Genomic DNA, 8,667 nt, shown 5'->3' on the forward strand with positions numbered 1-8,667 from the left:
AGCTTTTAGCAATGACTTTTGTTGTTGCTAAAAGTCCATTTATGAACAGAAAGAGTATATATGAAACAACCCACCAAGTAGATAATGATATAAATTCATATAATATACTCATACATCATTATCATAATCATAGCACGTTCCAAAATGTATGTTTACATGACAAGAGAAAATATGGGTTAACAAAAACTGTGTCTGTTACAGCACAAACATCTAAATAACACTTCATTACATTTTTCCCTTGCCTTTGTCTTGTGATGATAAATGACCTGCAAAACAGATTAGTCCAACAATTGAGTGTTAGACCAAAAGGTTTAGTGAGTGTATCTTTCTCATACAAACAATATATATTTCAAAATCCAAGATTTTAACAAACCTAGTTCTAATATATTATTTCATCACTCATCTATCGCGGTTACACCGCCAGTTCATCTATCGCGGTTACGAAACATTAATGATTTTATCTGAACAACTCTTTAGTCAGATAAGATATAAATATTGCCAACACTTTATCCGGATAATTATGAATCCGGTCAACTCTTTTTAGCCGGATAAGGAATCCGGACGGCACGATAACCGGATGGGAACCCGTATCCTGACGACATGATAACCGGATAGGAACGTGTATCCGGACATCGTTATAACCGGACTAAGACGTATCCGAACGTTTCCGGACGGCGCTATGATATCTGGACGTCTCCGAACGGTGCTACGACCGTATCCGGATGGCGCTACGATCGGACATAAAAACATAATCTGGTCAACTCTTTAAACAAATATATCTATTGATATTTAACAAAACTTAAACATAAAGTCAATTTAAGCCTCTATTCAAAGAAGGGAATCACTAACACTCACCTTAGTCAAAATCTTAGTTTGAATGCTTTACTCTTTTGGCTTTAATGATAAATTTGACCAGGAGACTTTGAGATATGAAAAATGGTAAAACCCCTTCTTCATTCAACCCACTTACTATATATAGTAAGTGGAAAAATAAATATTGGGCCGGTGGGTGGGCAGTCGCCTCCCCTTCCCTTCTCATCTCATATATTTTAAAAATCAACCCACTATAGTAACAAATTCTAAAGAGGGAATATAAATAACACACACGTTAATTCCGCAAAAAAAACCTCACACTACACCATCCAACCCCGAACTTTCCATCACTACATAACTTTAAAATTGATCAAATATAATCTGAAAACTTGATATTATAATATCCTCTCTTTAGAAGAATTCCGTCCCGAAATTCCGTCAGATAAATATATGAGGATATTTTACTCGCATTTCTGACTCGAGTTCTCAGGTGGTGTCCGCCCCTTTATGATAACTCCACTGAACTCTTACTAATCTGATCTTCTTATTCCGCAATTTCTTTACCTTGAAGTCAGTAATGGCTTCAGGGGTTTCTTCAAAACATAACTTCTCATCAATCTTAATTTCTGGTAGAGGCACCACTACTTTCGAATTTGCTAAACACGTCCTCAGAGTTGACACATGAAAAGTGTTATGAATACCACTTAGTTCCAAAGGAAGTTCTAGTTTGTATGCCACATCACCAACTCTTTCAATGATAGGAAAGGGTCCAATATATCTTGGGCTTAATTTTCCCTTTTTACCAAAGCGTACTACTCCTTTCCAAGGTGATATATTTAACATTACTTTATCACCAATTTGGAACTCAATTGATTTCCGACGTTTACGGCATAACTTCTTTGCCGATCTTGTGCCACTTTCATTCGTTCTTGTATTTGGCAAATTTTATCCACTGTTTGTTGGACTAGCTCAGGCACATCTAACTATTCTCACCTATCTCGTTCTAACACAAAGGAGTTCGACACTTTCATCCATACAGAACTTCAAAAGGTGCATCTTGAATACTCGAATGATAGATATTATTGTGAGCGAATTCCACTAAAGCCAAATGATTATCCCATGATCCTCCATAATTGATAACACAAGCTCTAAGCATATCTTCTAGTGTCTGGATAGTTTGTTCACTTTGTCCATCCGTCTGGGGATGATAAGCTATACTTAACTTAATATGTGAACCCATCTCTCTTTGAAAATTTTTCCAAAACATAGAAGTGAATCAACTATTTCTATCGGAAATTATTGATAGGGGAACAGCATGACATGTCACTATCTGATGTTCTTGGCAATTTGGTTATGAAATCCATAGTGATGTGATCTCATTTCCAGAGTGGAATTTCTAAAGACTGCAACTTACCATATGGACGTTGGTGTTCTATCTTCACCTGAAGACATGTCATGCATTGCTCAACATATTTGGCTATATCTTTCCTTCATGCCTGGCCACCAATAGTATTGCTTCAGATGCCGATACATTTTGTTTGTACCCGGGTGAATAGCAAAATGTGATTTGTGAGCTTCACTTAAGATATGTTCTCTGAGATTACCATAACACGGTACCCAAATTCTGTTTTGAAAGCTTTAAAATCCCCTGTCATTCTTTTCAAATTCAGATATCATTTCACCCAGTCTTTCTTGTTTAATTTTATCTTTCTTCATAACTTCACATTGGAATTCTTGCAATTCTTCCTAGATACTCGGTAATAACTCAAATCTTAAAGCTATAGCCTTGATGGTACCACTTTTTTCTCGACGGCTTAAAGCATCAGCCACCACATTTGCTTTTCCTGAATGATACAAAATTTCACAATCATCATTACTAACCAATTCTAACCATCGTCTTTGGCGTATATTCAAATCTTTTTGATGGAACAAATGTTGTAAACTCTTATGATCTTTGAAAATTTGACATTTCGTCCCATATAAGTAGTGCCTCCATATCTTTAAAGCGAACACTACTGCTACTAACTCCATATCATGAGTAGGATATTGCTTTTCATGATCTTTCAACTGTCTTGATGTATAAGCGATTACCTTCCCATGCTGCATTAATACACAACCCAAGCCCATCTTTGATGTATCACTATAAACCATAAAATCTTCCATTCCATCTGGCAAAGATAGAATTGGTGCACTTCATAACTTATCTTTTAACATTTGAAAATCCTGAGCTTGCACTTATTCACACTCATACTTTACATTCTTCTTTGTCAATTTAGTTAATGGAGTGGCTAAACAAGAGAAGTCTTGTATAAACTTGCAATAATACCCAGTCAATCCAAGGAAACTTCTTGTTAGACCCCATCACTCTTATTGTAAAAGTAATGAAAAACATACAAGTGTGGAAGTGCAGAAGGTCGATGGAAGAAAACCCTGAAGAATTCCTAAGTGTCCAGGCCAACCAGAGATATGATGAGGATCCATAGGTGCAATGAAAAGTGCATCTCCATAACCCCTCTGGTCATTGACACTTAGAGTATTCAACAATGGTTCAACCAGAGGTATCCTTGCAAGAAGCATCATGAAGACTTATGGTTGAACACATCTCCAAGAAGACAGCTGGAGATGATAAATCGACAGATGGATTTTCTTTGCTTTACATAGAGGAAGGTGTCCATCGGTGGACCCCTTGCCCTAGCTGCAGAAGAGAAAGAGGTTAGAAGGAGTTCTTCCAAAGAACATAAGAAAAAGAGTAAGAAGGCACTAGTGGTTGAGTCAGAATCTGAAGAAGAAGCATCTGACTCTGATGATGACCTCAAAGCATTTGCCAAATTTGTGGCCTTTATAACTAAGCAATTCTAGAAAAAGTTCGTCAAGAAGCCCTATGAAAGAGACATCCGAAGTGACTCCAGGAAAGAAAGATATCAGCCATCCTATGAACATGAGTTTCTGAAATTTCATCAAAGAGATGAAAGAAGAGAAGTAAGAGAAGACATAGAAGAAAGAAGAGACGACAGAAGAGAAGGAGACGGAAGGAAATATGGTCTTCGCTGCTACCAATGTGGGAAGATAGGCCATTTTTCCAACGAGTGCAAAGAACGACTGGTCAAGGATGCAGACTACTACAAGAATAAGTACAAGTACAATCCTAAAGAGCGAAGCTTGATGGCTGAAATAGAAAACTGGTGTTTGATTCTTCGTCTGATAAAGAAGACAGGGCACTCATATGCCTTATGGCCAAGTTCAATGCAGAACCCACTTCCGACTCCGATGACCAGGTATGTGATTCTTCCCTCGATGAAACCAACTCTGCTCCATCAGAGTTAGAGTTAAGGGTCATTAAACTTTCAGAAGATTTTCTCAAACTAAAAGAAAAAACTAAATTATGAAAAATCTGAAAGACTAAAAGCTGAAAAAGAAGTTAGTTTCTATAAAAGAGAGACTGATCTTCTCACTGAAGAAAAGGTTGAACTGGTTAAAGAAAAAACTCGCATTGCATCATTGAAAAAATCAGAGGAAGAAAAACTTATGGATCTGAACAAGAGAATAACTAAAGATTTAAAGAAGGTAAAAGCCTTGAAAGAATCTGAGGCAGAACGACTTAATTTAATAGCTCTTAAGGATTTCTTTCAAAAAGAAAAGGAAATTCTTCATTAGAAGCTTCAAACCAATAAACTCTTGATGAAGAAATACAAAGATGCCCAAGATGTTTATGAAAAGTTAAATGGACAAAAGGATTACCAAGGAATCAGATTCATTGATCTTGACTATTTCATCGAGACTAAGAAATGCACCCTTGAATCCAATATTAAACTTGGATGTGTTCAAAAACCATACTTTTATCCAAAACTCAAAGCAAATTTCAAAAGAGTAAAAGTCGATGGAAACCATTCTCTTGAGGCAAAATTTTGAGAATGTGGTTTATGAGAGCAGCACAAATAAGAACTCTAATGAAAAGGATGATGCCTTAAAACCGGAGACCGATGGAAACCATATGGTTAAACTAGAGCCTCTGGTTATCAATTCCACAAGTTCATCAACAAGTGCTGTCGATGGAACATAAACTCTTAGTAAGGAACCATCATCTGATGGATCGATGAATAATTCAAGTAACTTTGAAAATTCATCCAAGAAATCAGAAGCGACGGAACTCCCAAAAGACACTCCTGAATCTCAATCTCAGAACCCATCTCTTCCAAAAACATCCATGAAAACTTTGACTTTGAGAAATCTGCAAGAGACTTTCTTGATTCTGACTCTAAAGAAGAAATAATTTGTGAATCACCAGAGATCATTGTGGATAAGAAACCTCAAATTTCAAAAACCCCAATGAAATATGAAATTCCAGAAGCTATGAATTCTTCAGACAAAGGAAAAGGAAAGCTGAAAGATGTTAAGTCTGCCAAAGAATCTTCACAGGGCCCGAACCTTAAATCTAAATTTATAAAGTTTACTCGTGAACAAAAACAGAAGTGGCCTGCTTCTGAAAATTCTAACCTACATTTTTCTTCTCTTCAGCTAAAGAGAAGAAGCCTCTCCTCAGGAAAGAAGTAAAGCCAATGTCTGCCCCTTCAAATAAAAACTCTGCACTAGATAGGAAGTTTGTAAAAACAACCAATGCTAGGACAAAATCTTCACCTTCTGCTTTTGCTTCTTTTTCATCGAATAAAAAGAAATCAGTTAAACACTCTTGTCCAAAAACTTCTAACTGTCAGTGTTTAWCTCTTTTACAAAACTTGAGGAATCACATGTTAAACTATCGATGCATATTTTATGAGCATGTTTATTGATATAAAAATGTTAAGCCTCATGAAAATATGAAAAAGCCCAAGCCTGCAAAGGCCAAGGGCAATGGAAACAATCCCAAACCTGTAAAGGCTAAGGGCAATGGAAATCAACCAAATTTAAAGAGGGCTGATGAAAAGAAGGATGTCAAATCCCTTGCTAACAAACGTGGACCCATTATGAAATAAGTACCTAAATCCCCTTAATTTGTCTTGCAAGACCAGCATGTGCAACCATGGTATATGGATTCATGTTGCTCCAGGCACATGACTGGTGATAAAAGTCAGTTGTTCTCCTTCATCAAAAAATTTGGAGGCTCTGTTACTATTGGAGACAACAACAAGGGAACTATCAGATGATATGGCACCCTCATCAAGGGCAACATCTCAATCGCTAAAGTGGCTTACGTTAAAGACTTGAAGCATAATCTACTAAGTATAAGCCAATTCTACGACAAGGGACTTGAAGTAAGATTTCGCAAAGGCTTCTGCATCATAGAAACAAAGCCCGACCAAACCATCATAAAGGCGAAGAGAGAAGGAAATCTCTATCTTCTGGATTTTCAATCTTCTGTAGGTCAAGACACTCTCTGCCTTGTCTCCTATAGGAGTGATGAAAATTGGCTATGGCATCAAAAGTTCTCACATCTAAATTTTGATGTCCTGAAGAAGCTAGCCAAACAGAAGCTGGTAAAGGGGATTCCTGATCTCAACTTCGAAAAAGACCACCTCTGCTCAGCCTATGATATAGGGAAGCTAAAACGGGCTTCTCACATAACCAAGTCAGAAACCTCCTGCTCCAAGCCCTTGGACATGATTCATATCGACCTCTGTTGGCCAATCTCCACACAAAGCCTCTCGGGAAAGAAATACATCCTCGTACTTGTTGATGAATACTCAAGATACATATGGGTTGAATTTGTCAAGAAGAAATCAGATGTTCCTGACCTCCTCATTGCGGTGATGAAAAGACTCCAAGTCCTTCTCCAACACAAACTCATCAAAGTTAGAAGCGACAATGGAACATAATTCAAGAATACCAAAATTGATGAATATTTCATCAGCGAAGATATCTCTTAAAACTTTTCATCAGCCAGAAGTCCACAGCAAAATGGAGTAGTTGAGCGAAGGAACATAACCCTAGTGGAAGCAGCAAGGACCATGCTCACTTCATTTGAACTACCAATCTCCTTCTGGGCCGAAGCAATCTCAACTGCATGCTTCACCCAGAACAGTTCCATCATCAACAAGAGGCACCAGAAGACCCCATATGAACTCATCAACCAACAACGTCCAAATGTCAAATACTTCCATGTCTTTGGGTGCAAATGCTTTGTACTCAATGATAGGGAATATCTTGGAAAATTCGACAAGAAGGCTGATGAAGACATATTTCTGGGTTACTCTCAAACTGCCAAGGCCTACAGAGTATTCATCAGAAGGATAAAAATCGTCATTGAAAGCATTAATGTGTCCTTTGATGATTCTTCACCAATTACTTCTGGAAACAGCAGTTCAGAACTCGGGCTATCACAAAGAGCCTCTGATTCATCACATAGCAAACCCAATGAATCTGAGTTGGTTCATTTATTTGAAGACATCTTTGAAGAAGAAGTAGTCTCTGGACAAGCGCCCATTACAGAACTTCCTTCCAGAGCCGATGAAGAACATGAGAACTCCAATGCTGAAGGTACAATTCTTTCTGAAACTCATGTTATTTCACCCACTACTTCTTCTATGTCTTCAGAACCAGAGCATCACTTAGAGATGATCTCTTTGAGGGGGAGCAAGCAGTTCCATCAACCGATGAAGAACCGCATCCTGTTGCTCCAGAACCTCATTCTTGCACCAAGTGGACAAAATACCATCCTCATCACCAGATAATTGATGATCCATCATCCGATGTCAAGACGAGATCCGCAACTACCAATGAATGCCTCTTCGCCAACTTTCTAAGTATCATCAAACCAAAGAAGATTTCTGAAGCCCTATAAGATCCAAACTGTATAAACGCCATGCAAGAGGAGCTACTCCAGTTTGAGCGGAACAAAGTATGGTCCCTCATGCCTCTACCCAAAGGGAAAACGACCATTGGGACCAAATGGGTCTTCAGAAACAAGAAGAATGAAGATGGCATAGTAGTAAGGAACAAAGCCAGGCTTGTTGCTAAGGGCTACTGCAAGGAAGAAGGGATAAACTACGATGAAACATTCGCTACTATTGCTAGACTTGAAGCCATCAGAATATTCCTTGTCTTTGCATCACATAAAGGTTTCCAAGTCTATCAGATCGATGTCAAGTCTGCCTTCCTCAATGGCAAACTTCAAGAGGAAGTCTACGTGCAACAGCCCCCTGGGTTCGAGAATCCCAAGCATCCAGACTACGTCTATTTTATGGAGAAAGCTCTCTATGGGCTGAAGCAAGCACCAAGGGCTTGGTATGATACACTATCTACCTTTCTCATTGCCAATGGATCGAAAAAGGTACCATCGACATAAACCTCTTTCCATAGAAGCATAAAGGTGATATTTTACTTGTCCAAATATATGTGGACGACATCATATTTTGTAATATTCAGGTTTTAATTTTTTCGATTTAAATATATATATATATATATGTGTGTGTAGTAATTTGGAGGAGGAGAAAAGCGGCTAGAGGCACCGCCTTCACATTCCTTTACTGCTATAAATAGAAATTTTGAAATTTTGAATGGTATTTTTTTCATACACCATATTTAGAAAGCTCTCCTTTTTTGCGAATCGTACGGATACAAGAAGTGAATTCAAAAGCCTGGAAATTCAAGTTATAAGGTGAGTGTATTAAGAGATTTGGATATAAATTGTTTACATACAATTTAATAGCATTTGGAACTGGTTATTATGAATTCTGTTGCATTTTATATGGGTTTTTGTCTAAACTGTTCAAGTGGTGTCTGGATTGATATCCGGATAATAAACCACTCATGTATTGTCCAGAGACTTTCCTAAACCGGTCAACAGGTGACCAGATGTCATTTAAACCGTTCAAAAGATTTGAGTGGTGGTGACTGGGTTGATTTAAACCGGTTAAAGGT

The sequence above is a fragment of the Cynara cardunculus genome, assembly GCF_001531365.2.
Source record: "Cynara cardunculus var. scolymus isolate 2C chromosome LG 3, CcrdV1, whole genome shotgun sequence".
NCBI lineage: Eukaryota > Viridiplantae > Streptophyta > Magnoliopsida > Asterales > Asteraceae > Cynara > Cynara cardunculus.